The sequence below is a fragment of the Rhinolophus hipposideros genome, assembly GCF_964194185.1.
Source record: "Rhinolophus hipposideros genome assembly, chromosome: 2".
NCBI classification, from domain to species: Eukaryota; Metazoa; Chordata; class Mammalia; order Chiroptera; family Rhinolophidae; genus Rhinolophus; species Rhinolophus hipposideros.
The window spans coordinates 41,988,271-42,004,677 of NC_138048.1; the positions used below are offsets into that span (position 1 = coordinate 41,988,271).

A 16,407-nucleotide genomic window follows, 5' to 3' on the forward strand; every position below is an offset into this window, starting at 1 on the left:
TAAAAATGAAACAAGTACATTTCATTTATATATATTAGAAGCTCTAGAAAATAATTCAGAGTAAGAGACAGAATTAGGTGTAGTTTGAGGACGGCCAAGTTGATTGACCATTGATAACAGATGTAATTAAAGTACATTTTACACAATATTTTGGTTTCTTTTAATTATTGTTTATTATGGTTGGTTTGTAACCTAGGAAGTTACTCCCTGGATGTGATTCACGTCAGCAGCACACCACTTAGGGTACTGGAATGGGCCCTCTCTTCCTGTGTCACCACAGTACTGAAGGTACCTCAGTGTGGTGACTAAAGCAGCACCAAGCAGTCCTACCGATTTCTCTACACATCCATGAGAAACGATTGCATTTGGCTATTTTCAGCTCTTATTTGCCTAAAATGGCATTTAATTAGTGCTTGTTGAGGTAGTGGAAATGGTTTGGCTGGCTGTCCTCTTGCCCCTCTCTTTACTGTGTTGTCTGTCTGCCCTCCCTCCCTTGTCCATAGCCAGTCTTCATGCCTTTCCACAGCTGACATGCCTGAGCTTCCGAGGTGTTGAGTATGAGGAAAGAAGGAACCACTGACTGGCTGGAAGCAAGTAGTGACACGTCGGCGAGCTCTTTGGTCAATACGATGCATTACAGGTGCGTCTGGTACTTTCAGACTGCACAAACAGACCACTCAGGGTACTGGGCCACACTCCTGAGTCCCAGAAAATGAATGGGACTACTGCAAACTCAAGACCTCATGTGCCATCAAAAATCATCTGGGCATTTTGAGGATTAGAGAAGCTACCTTGGCAAATGGCTAGAGACGCTGCTGACTAGTTGGAAGATCTAATACTCGAGTTTAAGGGGTTCAGATATAGAAGAATCCAGTGATTTGTTTTCTGGACATATTTCTTCCATTATGATAAGCAAGATGTACTCACTGTCAATGTATTAACATATAAATAGCCATCCGTTAATTCTTTCACTCATTCATCACCTATTCATTGATTTTCCATTTAGACTGAGGCTATTTGACACTGGTTGGGAGGGAGATAAACATAAAATGCAGTACCTGCCCTCTAACCACTTGTAGTTTCATATGTACAAAAAACAAAAACCAAAAAAACCCCCACTTAAGTGACAAATAAAAACTATAGGTTTTTAAAATGCTGTCAATGTCAGAAAGGGAAGTTCACTTTTAGTTCGGGTTATTATGAAAAGCTTCAGAGAAAAAAAATGTGACTTGACAAGGACATAACTTGGCTGGGTATCTTGAAAGATATCTGGAAAATTATAGTTGCTAATACTGGTATGTGAATATAGCATCAAAGTATTAAAAGTAAATCTAAATAGCTAAGAAACTAGAATAAACCAAGATATTTGTACACAAATTCATTCTTATGAAATAAAGTGAATTCATTAAATATATTTTCAATTTTAAGATAATTAATAGCAATTTAATTTCTTTCTATTTAATTTTAAACTACTTTATACGTATAGCAATTAATATTTTGAAGTTGTGCATAATACAATTTAGGTTTATAATCTAACATGCATATTTGATGAAGGATAATTTCTCAAGCTTATCAGCTAACCAAATCTTACCTTTTGCAGGTACTATTCATAAATATTTGTGTAAAATTTCTGTTATCAGTGTGATAAAATATCAACTACACTTTACTTATGGTCAATTTGGAAAAAATGTTTGATCGAATTCAAAGTAAACCTAGTTAGTATTTAGTCATGTTTTTAATAGTTGAATATAAGTATTTGATTATGCACATTATGCACATATGTATACATTTACTAGACAACATACAAACACAATCACATGATATAATGAATTAACCATTTTTGTAACTTTTAAAAACATGTATCTTTTAAAGAAATCACATAATATCAAAAAACATTTCTGTACAAATAAAGAATAATTTCTTATTGGGTCAATCATAATTCTGTTATTTAGCAATGTCATTTGCATCTAATTGTGAGTACCTAATTAAATGCATATGACATATAGAAAGTGCTTATAGCTAAAATGTGAATGCAAGAAAATGTACATTTTGCAACACGTATCTTCTGAAATGAAATTAAAATTTTTGGGATGAGCACTAGAACATTGAATTATTGATAGTACACTATGATAGTTTAAATACAGGTATTGAAAAAATCAGGTAACATGAACAGAGCCATTTATACAAAAAGAAATACATCATTATTTTGCCTTTTTATCAGAAGTGTACCGATCAAATTCTGACTTTTATACTCCAGCTTAGCCATGGAATTCTTGGTTACTTGGAACTCTATAGATCTTGGCAATAATAAGGAAAATCTCCCTCGCAGGTTATGTTTTTTAAAATGTCATCTCTTGGGATATACTCTTAGATATATGTATTTACCCATTTTCTGCTTAACAATGTTTAAACATTTTTATGTGTAGACATAGATGATTTCAATTAAAACAAAATGTCTTCAAAGTGTTAGAGATCCAGCTTGCCCTCCATGTATTCTGATAGACATCCTCACCACAGACTAACAGACAATTCTCCTGGCCATCTGTCCAGCTTGAGTGTTAACTGAAAGGGCAAACCTCTTATATACCCGTATGTCTTAGTAATGGGCTGGACACGAGGTACATTTTCTTATGCCATATTTAAAAAATTTTACCACCATTTTCCCACTCAACTTCTTTCATTAGAAAACAAGAGACCTAATGGAAAATCCCCAAGAAACATTCTACATACAAATAGTGGGTCATAATTCAATGGCCTAACTGAAACAGGCAAACGATATACCATAAACTTTTAGAATACGGGTCCTAATAAAACTCAGAGACTGCTTCCTGTCCCAGTGACAGCTGAGGAATATGATGTGCCTCATGAACTATAAGAACTGTGACAGGAAGCTGACTCTGTTCCTGAGGTCACTGATGGACCCTGATGAGGCTGTAGCAAAGGGCAGTCTCTGTAAGGAACTCAGGATATATGAGCAAGCATGAGTTACATGGTGAAGAATGCGAATCGTTTAGAGTAGCAAACAAAATTCCAAAGCTTAAGTACCAATGTAATATGTTGGATGACTGCACCAGCTTGGACAAGAGTACACACAACAGACACACACAATACACATCTGGTTCAACGTAAAATTGACTATTGCTAAAGCATTTTCAACTTTTCGGAGGAATCTACTGGCAATGTGTTAATAGCAAGGAAAGCTAAAACAATAAAATAGCATCTCTTTCCAAATATTTAAGAACATCGAGTAAGTACCCCTTAGGCTGAGTTGTGGTTCTTGGAAGTTTTAGCCTATGAGAACCATATTGGGGACATCAAAGGTTCCTCCCTCTCTCCAAAGAGCAATTCACATCAGATGCTGCCACAAAGTCTAATGCTTTTATGGCCACCATGTTTTTTTTCTTTTCCCCCACTCAATATTTTGGAACATGCCGGATTCTTGAAATTGGAAAGAAGACAAGAAAACACAGTTAAGATCAAATATCTCTGCAAGAGCAAGTAAGTGGAGGCCTGATTGTAAAGGACAAATACATATTCCAACTAAAACTCCACTTTCAGGGAGATGTGAGTTATTAACGAGGACACAGAAGGCACATATTGACTCTGAAAGCTGGTCTGTTGACTCCTCTGTTAGTCTCATATTAGACAGGCTGCAACCACCCCCATTCCAGTCCTTCGACAACTTCCCTGAACACATTCAATCAGAGTCTCTTATATTGAGGACATGACTATATTTGGGTTTAATACTGTGAGGACAGTCATCTAGTTTTCCTATGTCAGGATGATACATTTCCCTGGAACCCAATAAGGACGCTCATTGCATTCTTCTGTTCGATACCATGAGTGCAGAAGACCCAAGAAGAGGGTGTAACAAATAATATTTTCCAAAGGTCAGGTGCGGGGAGGTTCCCTAACATTTAAAAGTAAGCAGCTTTTAGCAAAGTGATCTTTAGAGGAATTGTATTAACAACATTTTTTTTTTTTTTTTTTTTGCTACGCACCCACTTTTCTTTCTTGCTTAGCTGGGTACTAAGTATTCTGAGCATAATGCACATGTTCAGGATAGAGATGCATGAAAAGTTGGTAGAGAGAAACTTCAAATGTACGCTGAATCCCACTTTCACTTCCCCCTCCTGCCAGCCCGAGGACTACCACCTCCCTGCCCCCACTTACTCACCTACCTTCCTCCTCCCACCAGCATGTGTGCTAGGCATGTCAAGGCTGACATCCATCGGTGGCAGCATGAAACCTATGCCTGCAGGCTCCTCCCGAACAGACTCGGGGCTCTGCCCTTGCCACAGAGTGCTCTCAGCCGTGCACACTGAAATCGTCACCATTCCGTTGGATTGTTTGGTAGCTTTTTTTAAAAACTGGATTTTTTTTTTCTTTTAAAAAACTCCCGTTATTTCCTGACTGCCTCAGAGACACCGAGAATAGAATCCTTGACACATCAAATTCTGGAACCTCACCACTCACCAAGACTGTGGTTCCTGATCCAAGGAGTGTCCACCGAGAATCAGCACAGTCTCTTGAGAGTGTCCAGGCCTGGCTGCTAAGCTCCCTGCTCTGATTAGTTTGTCGAGTTCACAGTGTTCCAGAGTGCTGAAGCACAGAAATTAGGGAGGGGAGGTGGAAGGAAAATCACTGGAGCCTCTTACGATCTAACTTCCACTAACTGAGAGGAAATGTCTTATAAATAAACAACAGCAACAGAAACAAAACAAAACAAAAAAAAATTATCCCGTCCTGCCAGAGGAATGTACATTATTGTCTCCCGACGGAAAACTTTACACCACACCAGAATGCAGCCATGTCTCCTGAAACTACCTCCCCTCAAAACAGAAAGAAAAAGAGAATCAAGAAGAAAATAAGAACCAAAAAAAGATTTTTTTCACTCCCTTGAATTCTGTTGGGAAGTTCATGTGAGTTCCCAGTAGACAAACTAAACTAAGCAGTTTCAACAGTGTCACTGTTCCAGGATTTCTTGCGGAGGCTGCTTATTAGCAAAATTTCATTTCTGCCCAGATCATTGCTGTGCCATCCGGACATTTTCAGAAGGGAAGTTCAGGGAAGGGGGGAGGGCTCAACTGTGGAGGAGAGGAAGAAGAGAGGACAAAGGAACACTCCTGGTGAACCGGAATGCCCTAGCCACAGCCAGGAGAAAGCCAGCCCCACCCTCCACCCAACTCTGCTTGTTGAGGACTTGGTGATGCGGTGTGTTTAATCTACTTACTCTTTCTGCTCGGGAGGCTGAGGTTCCTACATTTCCAGCTCATGCTGGACTGTACCGTAAGCAACAAGTGAAATGAGTTCAGTGATCTCATTCTAGTCCTTCGACTCCTGTCCACATCGCTAAGCGACTGCACAGCTTGGCACAGGCCAGGATGAGTCAGCAGTCTCTGGTCATGAGAGGCCAGGCCTGGAATAGCAGGGGGGTTTAGGTCAGGAGCAAAATGAAGCAGAAAGGCAGTCTAGATGGCAGGGCCCAGCTCTGCCATGCACGGACATACTGTATGCAGGTCAAAATGAAAGAGCCTCATCAGCTCTGGGGTGAAGACTGTAGAAAAAGGAGCAGCAAGGGAAAAATTCCAAACAGCTGCCTACCAAACACAGCAAGAACAAATTAGAGTGCCACAGGGAGAGAAAGGGAGCATGGGTGGAGCCCTGGAGGAGAAGAGATGCTCATTAAGATTTCTTCAATATCTTTTCTTCAGTGTGCTCCTGGTTACCTATATACTATCCCGGTGTTTCGGTATTGCTTTCCTGGTTACCTATATACTATCCCGGTGTTTCGGTATTGCTTTCCCAATTCGGTAAGTAGCAAAACAAACACATAAAAGCAAAGCACTGCGGTTAAGTAGCAAGAAGAAGCCTCATACTGCATAAAACAATATAAGTAAGAGCCTAATATCTTAAAGACATACATCTGGATCAATAATGTCCGTGTATAGCCTGCAAAATCCTGGTCACAAAGTGGTTAAAGAGAAGAAATCCTTAAATCATGCTTGGGTGGTGGCAGAGAAGCACTGAGAGAAGAGGGTCATAAGTTCAATGATGAAACACTACAGAAGTATGACATGTCCATATTTCCACTCAGTGGGGTCAGCATAGCCCTCCATCAGGAAGTGACGCTTTCCCAGCACTAGGAGTTTCCGACACCTCCCCTGAGCCGTAGTACTCTAACACAACAAGAGGAGAGGGAAAATAAACCAGTCAGAGGGAAAAACCAACACTTATTTAAACTTTAGAAATAAATCAGTCATGGACATTTTGTTTTGGAGGAGGCAAATTACCCTATAAGCCAACTGATGAAGAAAAAAGTCTTAGTGTCTGAAACAAACTTAGAGGAACCACATGGAGATAAGGACTCTGAGGTGGAGACTGAGAATCAGCAGCAAACAGTAACGGGGGCCCCAACATAAAGAGGAAAGCAATCTCAAGGCAGACGGTGTGCAGCAAGAATGGCATGGCAAAGAAAGAAAGATCACCAGCGTTGGGACACACTGGTCAAAGATTTCTTTACAGTCCTTTGAAGAGGAATGATAAGGACCCGCTATATATTCCTAATTGTTATCCCCTAGAGATGTGTAAGATGTGGAAGAAAATGTGGAGTAAATTTTATTTAATCTCCTTCCAGAGAGTATTAAGTCATCTCAACACATCTTTACCAAATGCTCAACCTTGGGCAAATGAGCTTTCTAACCTTCAGTTTCCTTCTCTTTGAAATGGAATCTTACCATCCTTATTGAATTATTATGGACCAAGTCGATGTTTGGTCAACGTTTGGTCCTTATCATAGCAGTGTCTGTCACACGGCAAACACTCAATAAATTGCTATGATTTTCATCTGACTATCATAGCATCTTTATAAGTGCCCAGTGAAAGAATCATCGCCAGTGTTATTTCTACTGGAATGAGTGGGGCCAATACGAAGACTGTGGTCAAATCAGTGGAGTAGCAGTCGTCAGAGAAGGCTGCTTTAAAAAGCTTATTTCTGCCTGGGTATGGTAAACATTATCGTTGAACACAGAGGATGTTGAAAATCTATTATGTTAAAATCTTGATTTGGGGTATCTATGTTGTCAAAGCAGCTTGGAGCTTAACAGTGTCCGGTAACTACAGGCCGAAAAAAGAAAAGATGGGTTTTCAGAAGCTTCTCCAAAAGCAACAGGATAAAAGTGCTGCTGGCCTTGACCGCATGATGAGGGTTTTTTACCAAAGGGGAAAACTTAGTCCAGTTGATCATCCCAGCCTAATTGATTAATTGTGGGTCTGACCATCTGGCTGATGAATGCTGACACCCAGCAGTGATTACTATGTAACACAAATCCGGATGTGCTCTCCCCAATGCTTCCCACAATAATGGCAACTCTGAACTTAAGGTTAGTTTATTCAGGCCTCTTGGCTCAATCTCTTCATGGAACAGTGGTTGTGGCAGGGAATATTTTACTAGACCTGGTCAAGCATCATCTTCTCTTATTTCAGTTATGCCCCCCCTTTCCATCTCTACGCCTACCCGCTCCCCAGCCCTCTCTTAAATATAATCACTTTTCATGCAAAGCATTCCATCTGTAGTTTTCATCATACTGTCTGATTCTCTCATTTCCGGTTGCTCTATTCTGAAAAATATTTGACTGGTCTAAAAGACCTGTACTGCTATTTCACAGGGAATCCTATTGAGACATTTTTATTATATCTTCTTTGCTACTAGCTTACTCCAAATTACTGTGCTTCCAAAGAAAGAAAACTATTTTACCTAACTCATGAGCCTGATTAAAAGGCCCACCACATATGGCCCGAGTTCTCCATGAGGTTAATAGAATACAAGGTTAATAGAAGATAATTCTTACATCTTAAACCTGCATCTGATCCTCGGTTAGTAGTGTCCCATGAAGAAGATTCTCCCCACGAGAACTCTGGAGCACATTTCACTTCCAGAGAAAGAAAGTTAAGCTCATGGAAATAACAGGGATCAATAGCAATGCCACCCACAAACCAAACTCCATCGGGAGCAAACCTTTATGTGGGAGAATTGTCTAAGCAATCAAATCTGAATGCATAAATATAAACCCTGGGGAATTACAACAAAATTACTATGGGGGGGGTGTAAAAAGACACAATGTCTTCTACAAGCTTGGCCAACGAGTCACAACTGAAGGAGGATCATCCATTTCCCCTCCTCCTTTCCCACACGGATTACCATCTAAATTCCTCATTTTGCTTGCTCCCCACCTATGCTTAATTCTTCCAGGTTCCAGGCTGGGTTAGTGTTAATTTTCAGTAGAGGATGGCAGGAGCATGCTGAACTACAGAGTTCCAGACTGCGAGTTGGGAAATGTTTTTGGCCTGACTGTCAGTAAACAACTATGTGTCTAGGGCAAGTCAAGTCCCTTAACTCCCCATGTCTCAGCCTCTTCATTGAAAAATGATAGGGTAGGACTGCAGGAACTCCACAGTCTCTGCCAACACTAAGAGTCTATGGTTCTATAGCTCATTTCCTTTTTCTCTCTGGCATCAACTGCTCAACAACAACTCTGCTTACAGTCATTTCTCTGCTTTCAGTTCCTGATGGAAAAATGTCTCCTTCGTTTACTACCCGGTATTTCGTATTTGTAGCCTTTCTTTCTTTTTTTGATCCTAGATATTTGGAGTCATACATATGAATGTATCCAGATAGATGCTTTAAATTTGAAGGCGTTTAAGGAGAATAGCTTTCCCATGTAGAGCATTTAGTGCAGCTCGGCATGGAGGAAGCCAGCCATCCAAAAGTGGAGCAAAGGGGCCAATTCACAAATGAGAGGAAGCCTTTCATAATAAGAGTCTCCAGACTCTTCAATTTAGATAAGCTAAATGCTACCAAATTCCAACTACTTTTCTAATCAATCCCAGACACCATCACAGACACTTAGGACTACAAATTTGAGGGCCAGCACTGGCAGTGATGCAGTTCTTATTTCACCTCCACTATGTATTGCCAAGTAGGATTTAGGATGGCATAGTAATAAGAGCCAAGAGGACAATCTGTCATTTATTTTCCTCCAAACTTTTCGAAATTTCCCATTTGGGCTCTGTTTCCCAGTTTTTAATTTGGTAACTGCCATTTTTCAGCATTTCTTTTAACAGGTTACTAATAATTTCTGATACAGGATCTCGTATTTCATTTTGTGCTGCTAGAACGGCTGTTAATATTTCATCTGCCTTCAATTCAGCTCTGAATAAAGGCTGCTGGGTTTTTGATACACTGTTAACACTTTGGTTCTGGGGATTTGATCACCGATATTCACCCAGTTTGTCCAGATCTTGGTAGGTAAAAGTAATAGATTGCCTGTCTTAGAAATATCTCAGGGTGTGCTATACATTGTAGGAATACTTCAGAGGTTCTCTTCCTGGATCTTTGATGAAAACAAGAAAACAATTATTCTGTGTTTGTTTTCTCAGGTAACTCGGTATTTGCTCCAGGGGTAGTGTTCTAGAAGCAGAAAGCAGTGATTCAGAACCAGAGCTCACAGGAAGCTGCAGGTTAAAATTCTAGCTCTGAAACTTACTACAGGGATTACATTAGGCCACTTCCTTAACCTCCTGAGACTGTTTTCCAATTTGTGACACAGGGATAATGACAGTATCCACCTCTATTGCGATGAGGATTCAATAAACCTGTGTAAAGGACTTTCTGAGTTCTCAGTAAATGATGGGTATCATCATTACCCTAGCATTAATCTACAAATTTTCATTCAAGTGATATTATTTTGCAACATCTTTTCAAAGCCAACAAATTATTGTTGAGTCCAGATTTTTATTGTTTTCTTTATTATCGTTTACATTAAAAACAAACAAACAAACAAAAAAACCTCTTGGTGAAATCAAATATTTAAAAATGGGTCCTTAAAATCATATGCACAGTTAAAAATAGTATATAGCATCATATTATTTCACTTTTCAATCTAGCTTCAAATTCTCACAAGTTTTTGTTCATCGAATAGGCCTCGATGAGGCGCATTGTACCAATGTTAGTCCATTCCACAGAGAGATGGCTTTTCATATTTACTTTCCCCTACTCCCAAAGAATACGGATTATTTTAATATTCTTTGGTTACGTATCAGTCAGGGTCCATCAGGAGAGAGAAACCACATAGCAATTTAAATATGAAAAGTTTAATATAAAGAATTATTAACTATAATAGGGGATTGGAGAAATGAGGGAGTAGCTAGTAAGAAGCAAAGAGAATTCTAAATTATATAAGAATAAGCAAATGTACGGAGCATAGCGATTTGTGGGGCTGGGATAGAATGCTCTAGGAAGACTCCGCTGTTGGACTGGGATCGAGACCTTGTTGGACCAGGCCCAGACACTGAATGAATAAATGGTAGAGAAATTGCTGGGGAGCTGCATCAGCAGAACGTGCTGGAAATCTGTACTCTAGGTTGCCAGGAAAATTGTTCACAGGGAAGTGTCTTATCTGAGGCATGCTACTACCTAAACCAGCCAACGTGTTTATGTGTGCGTGTACGTGTGTGTGAGCATGCATGCGTAAGCGTGTGGCTAGTGCTAGGGAAAGTTGCCGGCCACCAGGCACTGGAGAAGCTGCCTGCGCTTCAGCTGCTGGGCAGCCGTGTGTGCTGCAGGAGTTGGGCCCTACAGAAACCAAAGGAGTACGTGGGAACCAGGAAGGAAAAACCTCTTCCTCCCATAAAGCCTCTCTAAACTCTCTACTGACAAAGTGCACTCATACAGCTGGGAAAGGAAAAATATAGAAAGGACCCAAATACACCTTTGTAGAGTAGGCAATGAAGGTAAATTTGGATGTGAGAGATAGCACATTGATAACTGGCACAGCTATCATTTGCTCACATACTTTATGAAATAACTCACTTTGGAGATTATAATCCAGTGTTCTCAATTTACTATGCTACTGTTCACCTTTACTGATAAATGGACTCTGCACAGACAAATAAATACTGACAGAATTAAGGAAAATAAGATTCTATTAAGTAAAAGTAGCAATACTAGTATTTGTATGATAATATTGTTCCCCAAATGCTGCCCACATATTTTAATTGTTTACATTTGACAGATTAAGAAAAAGATGTACAGAAATACTAAACTATTGACCTAAATTTATGCACCAGTGATTTCAGTTAAGAACTTCAACTAAGTGGGCAAACAGGAGAGTCATTGCAAATAACCCGGAGATTCAGGAGTGGTAAAAATTGCCTCAATTTTTCCTTTTTTTCTTTGTCTCTCTTTTTCTTTTTATTGATGGTAGAATCCATATTTGCTGTTCCATGACTGTTAACTATAGGTTGCTACTTTTCAGAAAAAATGTATCATGTATTTTGTAGGGAATTTTTCCTATGATTCCTGTCCTACATTGTTCTCCCTCAATATTAAATAGGCAGTATCAGTAGATGACCAATTTGGTGCATTCTTCAAAATATACAATGATCGCCGTTAGCACTGCTTTTACATATAGATGGGGAGGTATGTGCCAAAATACCTCCCCAATTTTGGCTTAATTCCGTAATTCCTTTAAGAAGAGGACTTTCATCCTATAATTAGAGGCGGGGTTTTAAAACACAAACTCTTGATATTAGAGAAGGGTGTGGTGGAGAGAAGCTAGAGCACAGTAAGCAATTGGATGAGAAGAGGGTCCTGTAGGGAGGAGATTACCACCAGGTTATGATCACAAAGCACCACCTCACCCGTTCACCTGTTTCCCCGGGCCTGGCCACAGCAGTGCTGTCTGTTCTCGCTACCGTGGAAGGGATCGGCTTGTTTCCTCACAGCTGTGTTTTCTGAAAACCAGTGATATTACGAAGCAAAGCAAGCCCTGTTGGGTCGTCTCACACTCATATTGTAGGCATCGCTGCCAGCTGCCAGTGGTTGTCTTTAGGATTTTCTTTTGCTTATGTTGTATGTGAAGCCTGAGGATGAGCCTCAGGACTCTACGTACATTGGGTCCCCACCTCCCCAACAATCACAATCACACTCATCTTCCCTGCAATTCCTGAGTGCAAAAGGAGATGATGGCAAAGGAAGAATTGTTAAGTCCACATGAATCAGGCAGGCACGTCCTTTTGATTTCAGTTTGCCCTTCTGTTCAGCTGGCTTCTCTGCTCTGACCCACTATACTTACCCTGTCGGCTGCTCTGACTAGCAACATGCCTTTTTAATCAGCCTTCCTGGGGTCTGCATTTGATTACAGCATTTGTGTTCTATTTTGATTCTTTTGTACTGTGCCCTGTGGTGTTAGCTTGAAAGGTGTTATTTATAAAATGAAATTCTATTGTATTGCCACTTGGATTCAAAGAGGACATATAATATTAATGCAGAATGTATTTAATAATATCTTGAATCTATTAAATCAATTTCTTCTTGAGAACACAGAACGGGGGAGCTCCCTCTGTAACCAGGTAATATGACTTAAGAATCACCTGAATTTTCCTTCACAAGTACTTGTGAAAGCTGGCACCAGAATTATTCTCTTGAAGTCAGGGTTTCCAGAAGGAGGGGACTACCTTTCCTCAGCCAGGCCAGTGCAGTATGCACCTGTTTAAACATTCAGTTGTGAAGGCCAAACATTTTCCTAGGCCTCAGATGCAAATTTTTTCACTAAGGAAACCATGAGATGAAACATGGATGTGACTTTTTTACTACTTGGGAAGATTTAGGTAAAGAAGGAAATATAATCACCTGTTTCCAAGGAGCTGCTCACAAGATTTGTAAAAAGAACTAAATTTCTTATGTTCCTGACTCCTATCAAAAGCGGGCTAGGAAGATTCTAGTGATACGAGAACTGCAGCAGTGTGTCCAGCGTGGCACATTTAGAATGATGTTCTCACCTCGCAAAAGTGCGGGTTTCTTTATGGCTGCTGGGCCTATTGTCAAATGTTTACAGATTACATTGATAAAGGAGTCCCCAACTTTTCTTCACTTCTAATTTTAATGCACATCGAAGATGAAACATTATACCACTGTATCACAGCTTGCATATTGCACCTGTCATTGCACACGTTCCGTTCTTCCTCTACACCTTCACCCCCCTCCCTCTGGTTGATACATTTGAAATCACCAATATTTAAGCTGCTCTTTGGATAGGGAGTGAGAAAGATAAAGTGTGGAAGGTGGTTTACCAATCAGGCTTTGCAGAACTTTCTAAAAGAATCTGTCACACGTAAAGGAAGCTGGCTGTATAGTCCTGGAGTGGGAGTTACTAGATTTTTACCTGTATTCATTCACTGGCTCATTATATAACTCCAGGAAACGTAGGGTCCAGTTTCTAATCACCAAAATGGAAATAACTATATTCATCTTTTTCTACATGCATTGAGCTTCTTTAGGGATGAATGAGATAATGGTTCTGGAATGCTCTAAATTCTTTGCAATGTAAGGTGGGATTCAAATGCACATTAGTAAAATGATAGTTTTGATCCCTATTTTGGTTCTCTAAACCCAGATATGAGAAATATTAATGAATGAATGAATGAATTTCTGCCCTCTTGGAATAAATCTTATGCCCTCATTCATAAATGACATCCCAAACATAAGGAGCTAAGATGTGTTGGGAAGTACACATCTAAATCTTGAATGCATCAAACTATAAGCTATTTGCATGAAAAGATCACATTACTCATCCGTTTATCCATCCAGGTCCTACCATATTGGTTTGCACTATGTAAGTATTGCATTAATACTGGGGGTGCCGAAAAAGAAATATACACATTTTAAGAGATGTTATCTATGTATTACTTTTCGAAGTTGAATTGAATTATGGTAGTGATGTGTAGTATGACATTTGCTCAAAAGATGGTTAATCAAATGAATGCTAGCATCATTCATTGTGTTACAACTTTAATACAGTTTTCTCCTTTCTTAAAATGTGTACATTTTTTTGGCACCCTCTGTATTTGTTGAATTGAATTGAAAAATGAGATCATACAACTTTAGAGCTGAAAGTAGCTAGAGACCATGGAAGTCTAGTTACCTCATTTTGCAGATGATAAACCTGATGCCCAGATACACTGAGCTACTTATCCAAGTCCAAGGTTAATAATGGTACAAGTCTTCAGAGTTGTTCAAGATCTGCCAGTAAAAATACATCGCTCAATCAGCTAAAACAGAAGAGACGCTCTTTTGTCAAAACAAGAGGTACTCTTCAGCTCAAATAATCTGAAGTATTCTAATCATACCAGGGAAGCTGGAGCCTAAAGTCACAAGGAAACCTCATTAAATGGCCACAGACATAAGTGTGCTAGAAACGCGAAGTTACTGAAGTTGCACATTTTAATACTGTGTCTGTCCCCTAGCCTATTGGCATATTTTTCAGGTAAAATTAAGGTCATAAAAACGAAAAGTAAGATCAGTCCTTAAAATTATGGGGGGACTCATGGAGGCAAAATTTAAACATGAAATTACTTTCATTTATTATTTTAGTCTACTAGGAAGTCATATTGCAGACTGGAAGCCCAATTTAAATTCTAGGGTTCAGTAAACAAAATAAGACATGGCACTTTATCTTTTGTTAAATAAAAAATAAGCACACCTATAGTTAAGGCCATTTCCCTTTAGTACAAGTTACGTGTGTGGTATTTGCAGAAATAAGTTTGTTCGCCTCTTGGTTTTGTTGCCTGGTTAAAACAGCACCCTAACAACTGAAAGCAAGTCAAACTATCCTTTTGATGGACTTAGCTTTTTTTCTGGACCGTATTATTATTTTTTCCTTTTTCTTTATCTTAAATCAATCAAGACATTTGAATTCTTGACTAGGATGTAAACAATTTGCAGTCAGTGTTATTTTAATAATCTCCTAAAAACTTCAGCAGAGTAACTGGCATAAAACAGAAACTGAATAAACATCAAATTTCAATTATTGTAAGGTTAGAATCTAGCAATCTCCAATGAACTACTTTTCATGTTTCCAAAGGTCCTTTCACATTGGAAATCCCTTAAGGCCACAGAGAACAGAACATAGAGAAAAGGGGAGCAAGTGAAAGCAACCACCTAGGTACTTCTAATAGATGGAAGGCCTATTGGAGACCATTGTTTGTGTATTACCAGAAATCTGACTTCAGAAACATAATCTTGGCTTTCACAGACCAAATTCAAATTTTTAACTTAGTATTTCACCCTCCATTTCTTGCTCTACCTTGCTTAGGCACTCCAGGTTCCAATACTTCCCAACAAGTATTCTGGAGTGTAGCCAGATTCATATTAGTGTTTCCCTTTGTCCTGGTATTACCAAGGGACTCCTAATATTTAAATTTTCTCTTCTATTTTCTCCATGATCTGTTAAATCATGTCTGGATTTCTGGATTGGAATATTATGTATTAATTTACTATGATTCAATAAGCATCTACTATGTGTGAGATGCTGGGGAAATAAATAGAAATAAGTCTTAATTCCTGCCCTCAAAGAATTAAGAAATCCACAGTGCAGTGGCTACTTTCCATAGATAGCACATATGTTTCTGCTTTTTAAGCTTCTATTCTTCCCTTAAAGGGTCCTGTCGTCATTCTTTTACTGAACTAATTGCTTTAGTTACCTTGTAGATGTGTTTAGGTTCTATCTCTGCCATAAATCATTTTTTTAGTTTTTGTAGTCCACACTAATTTTCCTTTTTTTTTTTTTTTGACTAGTACAGCTGGAGTAGACACTACTGTCCACCCAATGTCCATTCCTGTTCTTCCTAGCGACAGACTCCTATTTTCAGAGTGGCAATGTGCTTAGTCCTGGATGAGTTTTGATTATTTCTAAGCAATTATGACAAATCTGTTCCCTGATTTCTTTGCCTCCCTAGCAACCAAAGGTAGCCCTGGGACCCAGTTCTAGTCAATAACCTCTGTGTCAATCTGATTGAAAGGCTGGTTTCTGAGAAAGCTTTTTCTTTTCTGATAAAGATAGAGGTCAAATGTGATCCTTCTGCTTCCCTTTTCTTTCCTCTTTGAATTTGGATATGATGTGTGTGGAGTTGTAGCAGCCATTTTGTGGTCATAAAGTCACCAGCATGCAAAAAAGGTGAACAGAACCCCAGAGATGGTAGCCCTGACTTTATCACATGCCAGCAGCTCCCTACCTCTGGACGTCGTGTTACGCGAGAAACACAAACCCCTATTTGTTTCAGCCATTCAAGTCAGGACTTCTGCTACGGAACACATTTCTGACCAAGAATTACTTTCATTTATTGAATTATCCAAACTGTTCTTCCTAACTAGATGGCAAACATTGGTCATATTCTTGGCATTTAATAAATATTCATTGGCTTCATATCTTGATTATGTATACTAGACAGTCGATATACGTAATGCAATGCTCACTCTAAAAGCAAGGGGAGAATTTGTATTAAGCTAAGAAAAGAGGACTAAACTAGGTCAAAAAAGAATAACTTGAGTCTATAATAAGAAGTTTTAAG

General features: G+C 39.2%; 1 protein-coding gene across 42 annotated transcripts in view; it reads right to left on the reverse strand.

The window, feature by feature from the left end:
* The window catches only part of ZBTB20 (zinc finger and BTB domain containing 20), a 755,798-nt gene that overhangs the window by 270,187 nt on the left and 469,204 nt on the right, over positions 1-16,407 (reverse strand). For 2 of the 42 annotated variants that reach the window (XM_081027919.1, XM_081027934.1), the window contains exon 1: positions 5,234-5,342. The exons of 32 other annotated variants lie outside the window; for them this stretch is intronic. The gene's annotated coding sequence lies outside the window, so the exon portion shown is untranslated. Of the gene's footprint in view, positions 1-4,177; positions 4,612-5,233; positions 5,420-16,407 lie in introns of those variants that run through there. 8 more of the 42 variants (XM_081027930.1, XM_081027910.1, XM_081027943.1 and 5 more) reach the window with 7 other exon arrangements.